Source organism: Nesoenas mayeri (genome assembly GCF_963082525.1).
Source record: "Nesoenas mayeri genome assembly, chromosome: 13".
NCBI classification, from domain to species: domain Eukaryota; kingdom Metazoa; phylum Chordata; class Aves; order Columbiformes; family Columbidae; genus Nesoenas; species Nesoenas mayeri.
In genome coordinates this window covers 10,919,394-10,936,297 of record NC_137550.1, presented here as the reverse complement: position 1 = coordinate 10,936,297, position 16,904 = coordinate 10,919,394, and the positions used below count along the sequence as shown (strand labels likewise).

General features: G+C 36.6%; 1 protein-coding gene across 6 annotated transcripts in view; it reads left to right on the top strand.

Annotated features, from left to right (window-relative positions):
* STAG2 (STAG2 cohesin complex component) overlaps positions 1 to 16,904 on the top strand; it is a 75,469-nt gene that overhangs the window by 10,962 nt on the left and 47,603 nt on the right. Inside the window, exon 1 of one of the 6 annotated variants that reach the window (XM_080352359.1) lies at positions 14,126 to 14,171. The exons of the other annotated variants lie outside the window; for them this stretch is intronic. The gene's annotated coding sequence lies outside the window, so the exon portion shown is untranslated. Of the gene's footprint in view, positions 1 to 14,125; positions 14,172 to 16,904 lie in introns of those variants that run through there. 6 annotated transcript variants of the gene reach the window in all.

Below are 16,904 nucleotides of genomic sequence, written 5' to 3'. Positions count from 1 at the left end.
TGTAGAATTTTAATCTTGGAATATGTTGTTCTATCAGACGTGGAAGGTTGCAAATATTTGTCTTATATTTTTGATAAAATTAGGAATTGAAAAATTAATCTTTAAAGCCTTTTGAGGTGAGATCTGGAGGAGAGAAATGAAGCTGGCAATCCATTGACAATGTAGAGTTGTTTTTCACCATGAGGGTAGTTGGTGGAGAGACTAGGTACCTAGCTGATGTGAAAGAACAGAATCGGGGCAGGTTTGTAACTGGCAGTCGTTTCTGAACGTAACTGCATGTGCAGAGTTGCCTCCCTCTTTCATAGTCATCTTCCTTTCATACTTGTTCCCTTCAAGCTGCTGAAGATGTGCCATCACCATGTGGTGAGCTGCTTCTAGTAGGGTGGTTTTGTCTCTGTGTCCTGACCACCTGCTTGGGTTGTTTGCCCTGTGCATGTGTGTTCTGCCTGTTTGAACCCATAGGTGAACTGGTTTAAGGAGCTAAACTGTGAAGAAGAGTATTTTTCTGTGGGTTTAATCTCTGTGGACTCAAAAGGGTTCTGCTCCTGCATGGAAAAGGCTACAGGAGCTTTTGGCCACTGAGAATGTAGAATTGAAGGGGACTGCCCCGGTGGTGGTTTGGTTGTTGAAGGGTCCTATCAGCTGCCTGTTCCAACAGTAGTGGTAATATTTTCTGTAACTCTAGAACCTGGAAAATGAAACTTTACTTTTGCTGTCATTTGCTACTTTTCTACCTGATCTTACTCCTAAAAACCATTTGGGCAATATGCCAGTTTCAAAAGTAATCCTCTAATCTTTGTAGTGATATCTATCTATCTATCTATCTATCTATCTATCTATCTATCTATTTTCTGAAATGTTACAAAGTCTGTCATAGAACAGTTAGAGCTATGCAAGGAAATTCAGGACTGCTGTTGATTTGTATTACTTTATGCAGACAGGAAGATCATGCACATTTTTCTTTGGTTTCAGTCTATGCACTGGTTAGAAGCTGTGCAGGTGTTACTTGGAATGAGACAGAAGGAGTTAAGAAAAGATTTAAGAGCGGTTATAGAAGAGTTTCCTTCCCCCAAGATTTTTATTCCAGCTTTAGCATGGTTAATCAGATGCCGTTGTCAAAACCCTGCTAGACCTCCTCCTTCAGCTGGATGCTTACCAGCTTGTTGTGGTTAGATCTTACTATGAGCCTTTGCACTCTCCAGTGTTCCGTGGTTTATGGAAGCTGCAGTGCCAGTTCTGTACGTGAGGTCTGGCTTTGGCCTTTTTACAGAACATGGACCATCCTGTGCAGTGACCTGCAGTCCCATCCCTCCTGACTCATCTCCCTCCTGGGTTCTGAGTTTTCGAGGCATGCTGAGGCTACAGGTCTCATCTCTAGGAATACCTGGTAACTAAACCAGACATACCCTTTTTTAATCTCATAAAATATTAATATTGTCCTTGAGAGAACCTGAGAAATAGACCAGATGATGCCTGAACACATTGCATGCCTCTCCTCTCTGCCTTACATTAGGCTCAGTTCAGAGCATTTTGTTTCCTTCCACTTTTGGTAGAAAACTAGCAGTGTTTTTTACAACATGGATTTTTTTTAATTATTATTTTTATTTTATTTTTTAAAAATTTCATTATATTTTCCCAACTAACTAAGATGATGTCAAATTTCTTCTTTAGGTGTTTCGGAAGAGCTTTACTGTTATTGATCAGAAACTACTGCAAAGTGATTCATTGCTAAATTCCTCACCATTTTAGAGTTTAGATTTCGGGAAACCGGTCTGTGATTTGTTGAAAATAAGCTTCTATGTGAAGAATCAAACTGACAGCTACACTGTAGGCTGTGATTTTGCTTTGTGAAGTTGTAGTCTGGTTGGAAATACTAGACAACGGGAAAGCCACATGTACAAAATTTTTGGAGTGTTGTACATGGTTTGGGTTGTATGGTTTCCGTTTATATAAGCCATGTTGGAACAGGAGTTACTCTTTTGGTGCTGAATTTTTAGAGAGCATTGAGCATGGCTGGTGGGCATTGGTTCTACCCAGTTTTGCAGGTGTTCCTTAGAAGGACTGTTGTGAATATAGCTGCAACTGCCCGAGCTCGCTGTTTCTCCTTACTGCTGTTGAAATGTTGCTGTGGGACTTCCCTGCTTGGAGGCATGCCAAAATGAGTGTGTGGGAAGACTTAATACTTGCTACTTACATAGCATTTTGTATGTTCAAAGTCTTCTGCAAATACTAACTAATCTTTATTTAACATTTGAGCCCAAATTCTGTCAGTATAAATCAGTAACAGCCATTTATGACCCCTACTTTTTGATGTCAAAAGAACGAAAAGCTGTAACTAGTGTAGTTAAGAATAATCTTTATCATCTTATTAACGTACTGTTTTTGTCACTCTAACCTTCAGCTTTAGTGTTGTGTAGAAAAAGGTTACGAATAGAGTATAGTACTACTCTTCAGGAGGTCTGTGCCTTGCAGAATGCTGACTGCTGGAAAGAATGGCATTTCATTCATTTTGTGTGTGGTATTTCAAGCTTTTCTGGGCTAGTTTTTGTTTCTGCTAGATTAAGGTTTATTTCTTTGCAGTTTGGGAGCCATTGCATATTCATAACATGTAATGCTGTGAGAATGATGTTCATTCTGAGCTTGCTTCTTAAAAGCTCTGTTGTTCATCTTAAAACATAGTCTTAAGTTGAAAATTAATTACTGCATACCTGTACTAAAAACTTATTAAGGTTTTCCCTGTCTGTGTCTTGTCAGTATAAATGTTAGTTTTCAGTTAACTGATATGTATTAAATATGACTGGTATGATAAATTCATCAAGCTGTTAGTGTTCTGATTGAAGTTCTCACACCACCACAACCAAAGTAGCTATGTACATTTTTACTAGGATCTCATAGTGACTTTGAAAATTACTATTATGTTGGGTTTTGTCTAAACTGTTGCTCAGCTGTAAATGGCTAGTGTGTTGCATGGAAGTATTTTGCTGGAGCAGTGTCTGAAAAATCAGCATATGGATTTAAAACAGAGATGTAATTCATAAAAATGCCTCTTTGGAGTGGCAGTTTTTATAGAAAGTTATGTGGTTGTACATTTTAGCTTTTATTACCCAGATTTTCTACTGCTTGTTTTTCTTCTGAAGAATCTGTAAAATATTATTTTCTTTAGGTAGTTTACAACTGTAATATGCATGAATTTATAAATGTGTGTCTTTGCAAATTGCATAGGTATATTTTCATGTTAAGCATCCTTTTAAAGAGAGGCTTCAGCAGTTCTGAATTAAGCTTCAAGATTTTGTTATTCCAACTTTTCCTTAGGCAGTTAAACATAAATTTGCAAGAACAGGTCCATACAATAAATTGCGTGCTGGAAACAGTGTGGACTAATGGGAAGAAATATTGAGATGAGGGCCATTTTAGTATATCTGGGGTTCTGTGCTAAACCCGTGCTTCTGTTTGCTGCACCAGGATTGGCCTGAATGCTTCTCTGTGGCTTCGTGCTGCATCTTGGAGATACTTACAGATCACTAAGGAAAATGATGTGGTGGACAGTGCATATTGGTCTTGAACGTTTAACAGAGTTAAGAAGGAAATTTTGTGAATTAAAGTAAAAATTGGTCCGACAATAAATATAGTCTCTGGTAATATATAGTTTGCAGAATTTATAGAACAAAACTGTTAGTCCTTAAGGAAGTTTGAATTGTAACACATGAAAAGCTGACTGTAAATTTCAGAGAGAAAAAGTCCGTAAAACAAGGTTTGATCTCCTGCTTCCTTTTACATTTTCTCTTTGACCAATCAGTTCACTAATTTTGAATAGGTTGTTATGTATTAATTTGTTGTTGAGTTTTAGTTAATGAGGTTTTTTTTGTTTGTTGTAAAGTTCAGTAGCTTTAAATGGGTCTGGGATATTTGACCTCCACTAAGTGTTTAAAATGTGGCTAGCCTTTTTAAAAAAAGTAGTGTTATACAAAAATTAATAGCATGCATAAGTATCCCATATACAGGCCTAGTACTGTTCTACGAATTCTTCTGATCTTAGTTAAAATGGGATCAATCTGTATTTCTATGTAACTTATCTGAAAAAAAAATGTTAGTCAAACCAACTTGGGCATAAACATAGTAAAAATTTTTTTCTTCTTTGTTTTCTAGTAATAGTGTGATTTTTAGAAACTACATAGATCAATGAAGAAAATCATTAGAAACAGAACTAGTTCTTATTATGTATTCTTACAGTATTAAACTACTCAGTGGTGAGTGCTGTCTGATTGAATAAAGCTAGTCCTGGCAGATTCTAATTATGTCTGATATGCCCAAGAAACATCGTAATAGCAATGGATAATATAAATTATATAGATCAGCCCACTCTTGGCTGTCCTTGGTAAAATGATGGCCGTTTGTTAGCAGGGATGTGTGTCTTCTATTTCTGTCACATCTCTGCAGCTTTCATTGCCATTTTATATAGAGTTTAGGCAAAGGTGACCAGCTCTTTACTTTTCAGAACATTTATTCAGACACCACAAAATATACTGTGTTACAAATTTTTTGTTATTGTTGGAAAAGCAGCATGTTGGGGCCAGGCTTTTATGTTTTATAGCTGGCTAGACGATGGTGGTACAGGTGTTTGGGTGCTGTGCTAAGTGTGCATCGTAGTGCTGTGGCCAGAGGGTAAGCTGGGTTTGGAGCAGTGCATGGCAACTTTTAAAGCAGTTGTAGCCTACCAGAACAGTATGGACATCTCTTTTTGTTTTCCTTTGACGTAATTTGATAGTAGATCATGTCTGCGGTAGTATCTCACTGATTTTAAAATGAGCCGTTTTCTTGCACCAACCACAGGAATCTTTTGTTGAGCCAGCTCAATTTACTAAACTGTTGGAAAGGCAATTCATTCAAAAATAAATTAATAGATTGTTGCTCAACAAAAGGTCTGACAAGTGCCCTTGACTATGAGATGTGGCCAGAAATAAATGCAGGGAGAAGGGGGCAGTGGGACTGTTCTTTACCAGTAGCAACCAGTCTATTGTCATATTGAATTACATGGTTATTATTCGTAGTTTCGTTCATTATTTAGCCAAAAAAACCCATATAGATACAGTTGATGCAGTTTGTTCAAGTTAGTATAAAATGGACTCTCTGTTGATAATTGAATACTGGAAAAAAATTTGAAATTACTAGTACTTAGCCAAGTTGTTTCCATTGAGCAGCTTCCTTTTCCCAGGGTGAATGACAATTTGAGAAGGCATATAAAAGGCAAAGATTGTGAAACGGAAGTGAGTGGAACTAGTAGAAGTGTTTAAGTTTTAAAAAAGGACTTTGTGTAATGTATGTGTAACACATTTTATATTTTAAGTTTTCAATGACAACAGCGTAAAGCCTTTAACTGCTGGAGAGCATGTTGGTTTTAAATCTATACTTAATTTTTAGGATTTGGTAGTTTCTGCACAGAAGATTTAATGACATTCAGAGTTGAAGAGTATGTGTTGTAGGTTGTACACTGGGACTTCTGTATCACAATATAGTAGAATGTAGTCTAGAGTGCTGGAAATCTGGGATATCTGTGTTTTCGGACTGCTACAATTTTACCATATTGTTACTTCTATTTAAGTGGTTCTCTAAGCTGCTAATCTGGGAATAGATTATACTCAAAATGGAGCAAGGTTCCGCAGTTTATTCAGGCAACACGTAGATGATGGAGTTAATCAGTTAGACCTGTCAAACAGTATAAGCTGCATATTGCTGTAAAAATACTGCTATTTTGGACATCATACAAATGCTTAACTGTTGCAGTTGTCACGTTCAGAAGCGATATCTTATAGCAAATCAGAACAGTTAATGCAAAAAAGTTACTTGAAAAATAGATTTCACCAGTGTTGTTGTTTCTAGATCCTCAAATCTTGAGAAAGCAATGCTAAGGAATATCTTTGTATGGATATATATGGAATGAGAGGGGAGAGGAAAATAAGTTTAGTTTGAGGGAAGTATAAATTAATGTTTAACATGTAAGAAAATACTTCTTTAGAATATTTTGATGATACATTACATTATACTGATAAATCAGCATTGAAGCAAGGCAGCAAGGAGTGTCTTCAAGGAAAATTCAGTAAAAGGTGTTTGGTAAGATGATGGGAAATAGTACTTTGCATTGCTGTTGGGTATATACTACAGTATTTTGGTTTGTCATAGTCTGTGTTGGTTTTACTGGACAAATAATGTTTTTATCTTTACTCTTGGAGATACTTTTTCCTACTACATAAGAAGGTTGCTTTTCCTTGTAAAATACTGTTGTATTTGAATACTTTTGAGCAGCAATGCCATTTGAAGCTATATGCTCTGTGCTTTGTGCATCTCTCCTTCCGCACCCATATAGGTGTTCTTTTAAAGAGCATGGTGCTAGATAAAGTAAGCTCTTTTGTTATTTTTAATACTGGTTTTAGTATTGCTTCAGTTAATTAATGTTTTATAATGTACAAACCAATATTTTGATGATTTTTTTTTTTTTTTGTGAAAAAGGCCTGGTAGCGCTCTCAAGTGTCCATCAATCAAAAAAATGCCATAGCTCCATATTAGGAAGGTGCTAACTTATTCTACCTGTTTATAAAATTAACCTATAATTCTCAAACAGGTTTAATGATGAATCCCGTATCTTCTGTCCAGGACAGATCTGGCATTATGTGCTTGTACAGACTTACCAGAAATGAAGTTGTGTGCCTCAGCCCAGTGTACATCAAGTTTTCATGACTGGGTCATCTGGTGCTACTTTGTCCAAGCCTAAGCAATAGTCAGAAGACTCGTGCAGTGTACTTCTGCATCCTGTTGGCACAGAAGGCAGATGTTTATGCAGAAACCTGGAAAATGGTGTGATTTAAGTATCACACTGCAGTTTTTGACTGTCCTGTAAATTAGATCTTCTTGTGCTTACGCTCTTCCTCTCATGACTTAATGACAGTTAGTTATTCTGCAAATGCCACACAGTTATTTGGAAGAGGCTGGGTTATTCTTCCCCGAGCAGTGTTCCTTGTGAACTGTGCGTGGTGGCAGTATAGGTGAGTGTGCCTGTTGGTGCCTGGCCTGTATTGCTTTGTGGGTACAAAATGGAATTCACAAGTTTTATTATTGTTGAAGTTTCTAATAACTGTAAATTATTACTAGAGTACTAAACTTCTCTATCTTGAGAGCCTAATTAAAATAAAGGCACAAGATATTGCAGAAAAGTCAATACTACTAATTTTGCTTACTGAAGACTAAATTATATGTTAAGTAAATACTGTCCGTTTCATAATGGCTGAATATTAATCTTCTTATTCTAATTTGATAGCAGTTACCTTCCTGAAGTAATTCTTGATCCATGCCATTTTCATTTGTTTCCTCCTTCTCCCTCATTCCTGCCCCCACATATTTAGATTGATGAATAGCATCTGTCGTCTAACACTGTTAACTCCTCTATCCTTTGGAATTCTCTGAAAGACATGGTAGTGCTGCCCTATTTAATTGCATTAAAAATAAATCTTTTTCTTGCATTGCTGTTTGCTGATTCTACAATGGTAAATGGTCTTCAAGCGTAGCAAGTAGAAACAGGGGAGTTGTCAGCAATGGAGATGTAGGGTAATGGGTTCACATTAACAACTACCACTGACAAGACATAGGAAACTCCATCAGGACTTTTTAGAAAAAACAGATAAACTGAAGAAAGCCCAGGGGACACTCTGAGTTTTAGAGACCCATCCATATCTATGGAAGCAGATGTGTTCACTTAGTACCAGTTGGAGCAAAAGGCTGGAAAGGGTGAAAGAAAATTTTTTCACTGTTTTTTTTGTCACTATTATTTGGTTAATGTGCAGTTTCCTATTGTTTGTGGGTGTTAATTAATTAATTAATTAAAAATATATTGGTAGACTTCTATAGATTTCCCTACAGATAGAACTGTGAAGACCCAAAATCAGGTTAGTCATTAATTCAAATTCATAAAGCAGATCTTGAACTAAAATTTCATGTTGCTCTTGTATATATTGATGAAGAAGATAAAAACCAAGCCATTTTTCCAGTACCTCAGAAAACATTTCCACATTAGACCAGTCAGCTTTAATTGAAATGATTAATTACTTTGGAGTGAGAAGTACATTATTGTAGATTCTTTTTTTAATGCATACTGCTGCTAATCCAGCTTGGAGATGCAATATTATGAGCTAGATAAACTCTGCTGTGGAGACTCAAGCTTAGAAGAATGGTTTTTGGAGGCAACAGATAAATGGGTGAGCAGGTGTGTTGCTGAGCTCTTGAGGGAAGTGGGGTTTGTTGGGGTTGCGTTGGATGAGCGCTGGAGCTCCTGCATTTGTGCAAAGCTAGTGGAGGAATTAAAGAGAATATGTGGGTGGTGGTGGTGGTCTTGCTGTTTGGTTTATGTAGTTTTAGTGAGGGAAGCTTAAAACTGGGATGTGCCATAATGTTTCAGTTGTTCTTTAGAGGCAGGTTGGCTGTAGTAGATGATTGTCCGATTCCTTTATGCTTTGGACAACTGTATTCAACTGTTTGCATTTCTGTGTACAATGGCTTAAAGGTCTATTTTAAAACTCAGCCTTCTAGGAAACCCTCTGATTTCTTGTCAGTATCACTTGTTTAGGATTTTTCTGGAAACTGCACTGGTGTCCAGTCATCAGGGAAAAAAGTTATACGTATTTGGGTTCTTAATGATTTTTCGACATGACTAATGCATGTGAGATTCAAGTAGGTAGCCTCTTGACAAATGTTTGGTTTCCACAATATTCTTAGCCAACTTAGTGGCTTAACTGAAAAAAAAAATCATTTTTCTTGTCTTAAGCCACTGGTTGAGACCACCACGTTTTTTTAAGGGAACAGCACAAAGCTTGCCTTGTTGGAAAGGTAACTGTTAGGTTAATAGCCCATTTTAAGGAGGAAGTTGTTTATTGTTGAAAGGCTGTTTCTTTAATAAATAATGGTTACATATTTGCAAATATTTTTGGTGGGCATTATTTCCTTAATAGATGCACATTCTGCAAGTGGACTTCACTGAACATCATTTTATTAGTAGCCCAGATTTGCACTTTGACTGCTCATACTCATGTGCTTATAGGATTTTTAGTTTATTAGCGAAGAACTGTGGACAACTTCCAGAAGTTCCAAACAATTGTCCCAGGTTAAAGTGAGAGGTAAAAAAAAAACATATGAAAAAGTGTAGCTCATGATCCCTTACTGATCAGAAGGAAATAGTAAAGGATATAGGGAGCGTGTGCTACAGGGGCAGGTGGATTGATTGTTAGAGATGCAAGGGTCTGTATGGTAGTACTCAAGAAGGTTTTGGGAACTAGATACCTGTTCCGATGCGTTGTCCTTTCTCTTCCTCCCCACATACGAAAGTAAAGGCAGCACTGGAGCAGCCATAGCAGAAATTTTGTCTACTATGAAATGGCTGGAGGAAGACCAGGAAGATGAGTACTTTTTATTACAGCTCTGCAGTTTGCTTCGGGTTATGGGCGTCCATTATTCTTTCTGGTTTCAAGCTGGATTATTGGAAAACAGGTAACCAGTAAAAAAAACCCAGGTATCCAGTGTCAAAATTTTTCTTGTATATAGAAGTTTGTGAAAGGTTTGTTTGAAATGACTGAAAATAAATACATTAAATTATAATATTTTCAGTCTTTCTTAAAATACTGCTCTTCATGAGTGATACTATGCCTGTATTGAAGATACACAGATATTAGTATTTCCCGTGGAAGGAGTTTTGCTAATTGTGGCTTAACAAGTGTTTCCAATAATAATTTCTCTTCACTCCTGACAAAATGCCTGTGCATCCCTTCTTTCATGTGATGGAGGCAACTAGAATACTGCAGTAGTGCTGATTTGATTTTAGTTGGTTTTGAAGTGCTAAGGTTTAACGCAAGTGATGTGGTCTTTCACTTTTTCCTCTGACTAGCAGTGTGGGGTGGTTGTTAGCTGCCTGTACATAGCCAGATATTGGTGCTGCTTTCATCAGCCTTAAGCAGTTTCTAGAGAACATCTTGAAGATGTATTGTTTCCTCGGGGATTTATTGCATTTGCAACATCGCACCTCTGTTCTGCTGGTTAGAGAGTATGATTATCAGCCGTTAGTACTGAATACTTCAACATGGTCACTACACAGTGTTTTCCTTCTCATTCACGGATTCTGTGCTGCTCATAATGAAGGATCTCTCTCTGGCGTGTTTAGTTTTTGTTGATTTGTTTCATCCGCTGTGGTTATTTTCCTGTACTTGTTATTCCAGTAGAAGTGGTGTCGAGCTGTTAGTCTTGCTGACAGAAATGTTGATAGATTTTTACAAAATGAATTTTTCTACATTTTTTTTTTCTCTTTGTAGGGAAGATAAAATTTCCTTCCTTTTTTTCTGGTGTTCAGTCAGTCTCTTTAAAAATATTTTTAAGATAAGTGCTTTACATTGTTTCTCCACCCTTTAGCCTTGCGTGTGAGCTCTAGAAAAGTGAAAGATCACAGGCAGAATTTTTGGGTTTTTTCCTTCATGTTGCCAAGATAGGAACTGTTAACAAATAGCATGTCATATTGCACATTAGAGGCAGTGCAATACTTGAGAACATCTAATGGTATTTCAGCTCCGATGGTTTAAATCTTTTTGTATTTGTTTGTTACTTACAGTGTACATTTATATTGTCACGCTTTGTTTACTTTCTACTACTGTGCTGGAGATGGACATGTTTTTCAGCAGTTGCTGCTTATATGAAATTGTGATTTATTTGTTAATAGTGATAAGTACATAATCTTTATTTAGTCCATTACTTTAAATTTGGGGAATCGTAAATATAGAAACTTAAAATTTGTTCTTTTTGTTTCAGAACAGGGAATCGTAGCACATGAACCCTGATGTGTTAACTGATGAGAGATTTGGTTTAAACGGGCAGCCAGGGCACTGCTTTGTCTTGTCTCTCCTGACAAATCCCAGCTTCCATTTTGAACAAGAATGTGGTTTTGGTAAAGGGGAACCATTTAATGGGATCATTTTATGCTAAGGCATGAGGGTTGTAAATATTGTAGTCCAGCAAATACTTGGAGATTCCTTGAGCTGGAAATTGCTGCTTGTGTTGCTCCAAGGAGTCACCTCATGTGTGAAGTGAATACTTCACTTACTTCAGGGTTGTTGGAGGAAGTGAAAATATTTTTGGTGTCTGCTTCTGGAAGTAACGCTGGACAACTGGGATTTTTTTTCTATGCAAAACGATCTTCCTTCTGTTTAAAATGGAGGTTATTGATTCTTGGGGAAGTAAGGTGAAGATATGTTGATATCATTAAAATTCTCAATTTATAGTGTATAGTTTTTCACCTATCAGAGTCAAAACAACTCTCATTTTCTCCCTGATGTGTTCTCTTGGGGGATTGAAGGGGACTAGCTGATTGTAATTCTAAAATGTGTATACTCAGTTGGGCTGTAATACAGAGTTAAATATAGAAATATGGCAAAGAATGATTAAACCTTCACTACTGTAGAATGTTGTAGTCTGTAATCACCATACAGTTACTAACATCTTTATATGGTCTGATAGAGAATGGCATACAATAATTTTGCTTGGGAAGAAGAATAAATCAGTATTTGTGTATAGGCTACAGAGAAACCTGATGACATTTTGTTAGGCCTGAGCTGGTAAGGTGTCCTTTGTGGATCGACTTTTTGTAGACAATGTGAAATGCCAGAATGATTTCCTTAACTATGTCCTCCTAGGTGTTACAAGTTTCATTTATTTGTGGAAAAGCTGTGTGAACAACTCTGATGGAGTACTTTCATTCTGTCACTACTATGAGGCTGAAAAGGCTTCTTCGTAGCTTGTCACTAGTAGTTTGCATTTACTGTGGAAATTCAGTGCTACAACCTAATTTTTAACACCTACTATGCTTTCTTATTGTTGTATGATACACAGAGGTCTTAGGTGGAGTTAATTCCCTGGGAGACCTGTGCAGTGTTCTGTTAATCGAGTGGTAGCTCCGATTCTTCAAGCTTTTTAATTTCTCAGATGGTGTTTGTGTGTTGTCATTTTACTTTGCTGTTGAAACAGCTGTGAGTTTGCCATTCTTGTGCTTTAGTCCTTCAAATGCTCTAGCAATGTTGTTAAACCTTCCCTTACCATGGAAGTTAAGCTCACAAGTAGCTAATTACTGCTTGTTCTGTGCTCCATCATCAGTCTTCTCTGAGCTTTGTAAAGGTTCTGTGTTGTTGCCTGGCTCCTTTACTGTTCTTACCTTTAGTCCTTACCTGCAGCCAAAGTTTGCAGAAGAGGAATTTTACTTGTTTGTGGCCTATCTTGCTATGATCAGCTCCAAGAAGTGCTTACATACCTGTTTTATTTTTGTTTGTTGTTTGCTTTTTTCTTTTTTTTTCCTTCTGCCTTATTTTCTTAGTGAGCTGTGTATTAGACCAGATTCTGCGTTTCTTGAGTAGTTTTTATACTTTAGCATATAAAGTCTTAAGTTAATTCACATAGTAATAAATTTTATGTTCAGTAATTAATTTTTTTTGGCAGGCATCTGTTTCACAGTAATGAATTGGTAGCAGTTCCTAAAATGTCTGTTGACTGTCTAGAGAATTGTAGGAAAGCTGGCATTTTAAAATGTTTCTCACAACTGAAAGAAGTGGGCAGCTTTATATTAACCCATGTGTTCTCAGAAAAACTTCCCAAACTTTCAGCTGTAATATACATGTGTGTATTAAAAAATAAAAGTGGTGGATTGTTTTTCTCTTGACCTCTGAATTCAAAAGGCACTTACTTTCCCTTAATCTCAAAAATACTCTGAGATTTAAAAAAATACTTTAAGAATAGAGATAATAGTTGTGTTTCTTAAAAAACAAACCAAAACCAACCAAGAAGCCCTACTTGATATAGTATTATATAGTATTACTATTGTCTCTTCAACTTTTTAACAGCAGACGAAAACCATGGCTCTTTTTGCAGGTTCATTTTAGGTTGCTTGCAAGACTAAATTCATAGCATTTAATGATCTAGGATTTTCATACCCTAGGGCAAGATTATAGTAAGTGGAGGTCAAGCTGAACAACCGCCAGACCTAATTTACACTCGGATAAAAATGTTCTTGTCTAACAATTAGATTGAATGTTATTACCTCTTTCCATAACTTTGCTAAAATTTGGTTTGTCTTGTTTCAAGACAAAGACAATCGGATGCTGAGAAAGCATCTTCTGAATGGTGTCACAGTCTCACCTTTCGCGTTTATGAAATAGCACAGGATTGGGTATCCACGTTAATGATCCCTATCGTGCTTGTTGTGGAGAGGATAGGAAGACTTAATGCAAATAGAGTGTGTTCTTAATGTATAAACTTCTTAATATGATGTCCACATGAAAGTAGCAGTCAGTGATTTTAAAATAAGGGGAAGAAAAATATCTGGGAAAGATGTAACTAACCCCTTTGATTATTTACGTTTGAGTCTTCCAAGACAGATCTGATAAGTGTGTTTCAGTAGGATTACTATTGTTATTTCTTTAGATCGGTTGATCTGTTAGTAACCCATGTTTTGCCACTGATGCAATAGATCATGACCGATAGTTGTATGTAGGCAAACAAAAGTAAAGACAGTAAATATTTTTCAGTCAAAGCCTTGTGTTTCTGTGACTGCACAGTGTATGTAGCTATTTTGTCAGGTTGTGGTAACTTCTAGTGGTGTGCCTGTATAGGAATTTCATTTAAATTTTAGAAGTCTGAGCACAAACCTATTTGAAACAAGATAATACACTTGTAATCCTGATTAACTAACTGTACAACAGCATGAGAATTCTATGCTGATGATTTTTGGTAAGAGCAATACTAAACATTAAATGGCTTTTTGAGTAAGCAGAACACAAAGTTGGCAGTTTGCATTAGTAATGTAAAGAGATTAATATAACACAGCTTATTGCTGATCCAGTGTTCTTATGAAATCAGTGTCTGGAGCACTGAAATCATGACTTGAAAAAATTAAGCTAGGTTATTTTTTGTATAAAGGTAATTTAAACGTGTGTGAATCCTGATCTCATTACTTAATTATTTAGTCCCTTCCCTTTTCCCATAACAAATAGCGAGTCCTGCCATAACAAACTTTTCTTTCTTTCTTTTTCTCCTTTTTTTCCCCACCAGGTGAAAAACTCTTTGCCATTAGATGTGATGATTTGGCATTAGAATCCCAGGTGGTGATTACAAACTATTGGTAAAAATAATATATGAGAACAAAACCTGTTAGCCATAAGTAAGCAGAGTCTGCTGAGTTCAATATGGGAATAATAAATAATTATGTAATTGATGGCTAACTAAGTAAAAGAAACACTGCATTTGAATAAGCAGCTAGGACAACTGAATAACTTAATATGGGGAATTCAACTAGATTTAATTTTGTATTTCAGAAATTTCAATATGTGGTATAAAGTATATTGACTTTTCAGCATTGCATCTTTGTACAGTGTAAAATGGAGCAGAAAGGTCAAAGCGTCTGAAAGAGATAGTGCCTGTTTTAAATAATCCCTCCCGTGTCCAACTTTTAAAAATAGTTGAGATTATTATTTACTGCGAAAAGTCAGAGAAACTAAGGCAGGACTGAAAAAACCCTGTACACTTAATAATGTGTTGTGTTCTCGACTGCTGAGTTCCCATTTCCAGTATGAGTGTGGGGAGATGCGGGATTATGTATTTGGTACAAAACAGGATGAGAAACCTGTGTTACGAGTAGGAATGCAGTTAATTATGAAACCGCAATTGTTGGGGAAGATGTGGTGACAGATACACCACTTGAAATCTAGCAATTCTTGTTTTAATAATTAGAGGTAATTGCAAACTGATAAGTCAAATGTGATCATCAACTGAAAACCACAAGGTGATTCAGTTCAGATAATAAACTAAAAGCTTCAACTCTAGTGAGTTACTGAAGCATTTTTCCATGCAGTAGTTGGACAACTGTAGGTTTGGATAGCTGTCCTTTGGTGACTTCTGCCATGGAGTTGAGTTCTCCATCCCTGTCATGGAGGTTACCACCTGTGTAATGACAGTCAGCAAAATGGGGTTTGCCAGTTCTTTAGACCTCCCGATTTGCAGTTCGGAATATTAGCTTTAATTATCAGTGAAGATGAGCTGTCATCTATAAATCAAAGCATATGAAATGTGAAAACTTGATTTAAAAAAAAATTTTATTTCTGTTTTTTTTCCTTCTCAATTGAATGATAATATTTGATCTAGCTAGTTTTTCCGCCTTGTGTCGCAGCCTGTTAAGAGTCCTGGGAAAGGGTTGTCCAGCAGTAAATATATCTGAATTTGCCACACAAAATCACAAGTATTAAACTGCTGTATGAATTAAAATACAGCTGCGTAAATACAGTCAACATTGCAATGAAATTTTATTTTACATTTTATATATACTTACCAACGAACTTTCAGCAAAGTGGTTTGTTGGTATGCCTTGTATGAAAGAAGCTAGTGAACTATGGTGAATAAAAGGAGGTTCTTAAGATATGCTAAAAACAATAGCTTGAATTCTCCTCTTCTGCCCAAGATTGCATTTTTGTCTCAGCTGTAAGGAAAAAAGCCCCAGCCTTTAGCGCATGAGGTGTGTTTCATTGCTGGAGGTGAGGGGATTAGTGAAAAACTGGCAGCTTGGGGTGCTGGAGCTCTGGGAGCCTGGTGCGGTTCCAGGAGCATGGAGCGGCTCTCTGAAGGCAGCTGGCGGGTGCTGTGGGGTGCACCCCGTTCCTCCCGCACAGTGGGGGCAGGGGAGGAATCGTAGCACAGGAGCCTGTTTAAGAGCACTACTGCTTTGTTTTTTTCTTTTTCCTTCTTTTAAAAAGAAAAAGCAGGAAAGAGAGGATGAAAGTAACTACTTATCAGCTTCTACTGGGTAGCTGAGCTAATAAGTGTCATAGTTGTAGTTTTAAAAATATTTTCTGTGTATTGAACTTGTTCGAGTAAAATATTTACTACAAATTGTGATACTTGCATAATGCAAACAGTAAATTTCCAACAAAATTTAGTTGTAGGCTGTAAATACCTTTTGAAGGGGGAGGGAGTTACTAGCTTTGTGTGTGTGATTGCTTATAAATAAACGTATAGGTATAGCTTTTTGAATTCTTTTTTTCATTTTAGATTAAATGAAGAAACCTAGCCTTAGTTTTGGTTGATTTAACAAGCTGTACACTTCATATATTAGATGTGTGTGGAATGAATGCTCGTATATCCCTACAGTCCCTAATGCACAGTATCAAGAGACTTACAAAGGAAGATGATTTTGGAAGGACAAAACTCACTAACCTGTGCTTCAGAATATTTTATACATATCAAGAGTTTCTCAGTCTTTGTCAGCTTAGTAAAAGGAGTTTGGTCTCTTAAGAACACCTGTTTTCATTCTTTTTCTTCACGTTAGCTTTCTTATGACAGACATAGTATGTTCTAGCTCTTTGTTACCCGCCATAAGTAAGCAGTTACAGAGCTGAAAGAACTTACAGATTTGAATAACGCCAATATTTTTGCAGTGTTCTTAGGACATACACAAGTGGTCACGCTGGTTTCCTCTGGATGTTTAATGAATATCAATAGCTAACTCTAGGTCTCCATACGTGAGGCTTCAGCACCAATCATCTCGCCAACAAAATTATTTTAAGAGGGCTCTGTTTTAGGATGATTAAGGAAAAAGAACAGATTATTTTTAGACTTGGTGATGATAATATGTCGGTTTTGGTTTTCTTTTTTTTTTTTTTTTTTTCCCCACCTGTTAATGAATTCATTAATGGATTATTAGCGTTCTGCATTGTGGATATATTATGTTTCCTAAATTGTGTGGGGGAAAGCCCTGCACGTTGCAACTGCTGTTTCATATAAAATTAGTATTCATTGCTGCAAATCCATGAACAAACCACTTGGGATTTTAGCCCAAATGTTATGAG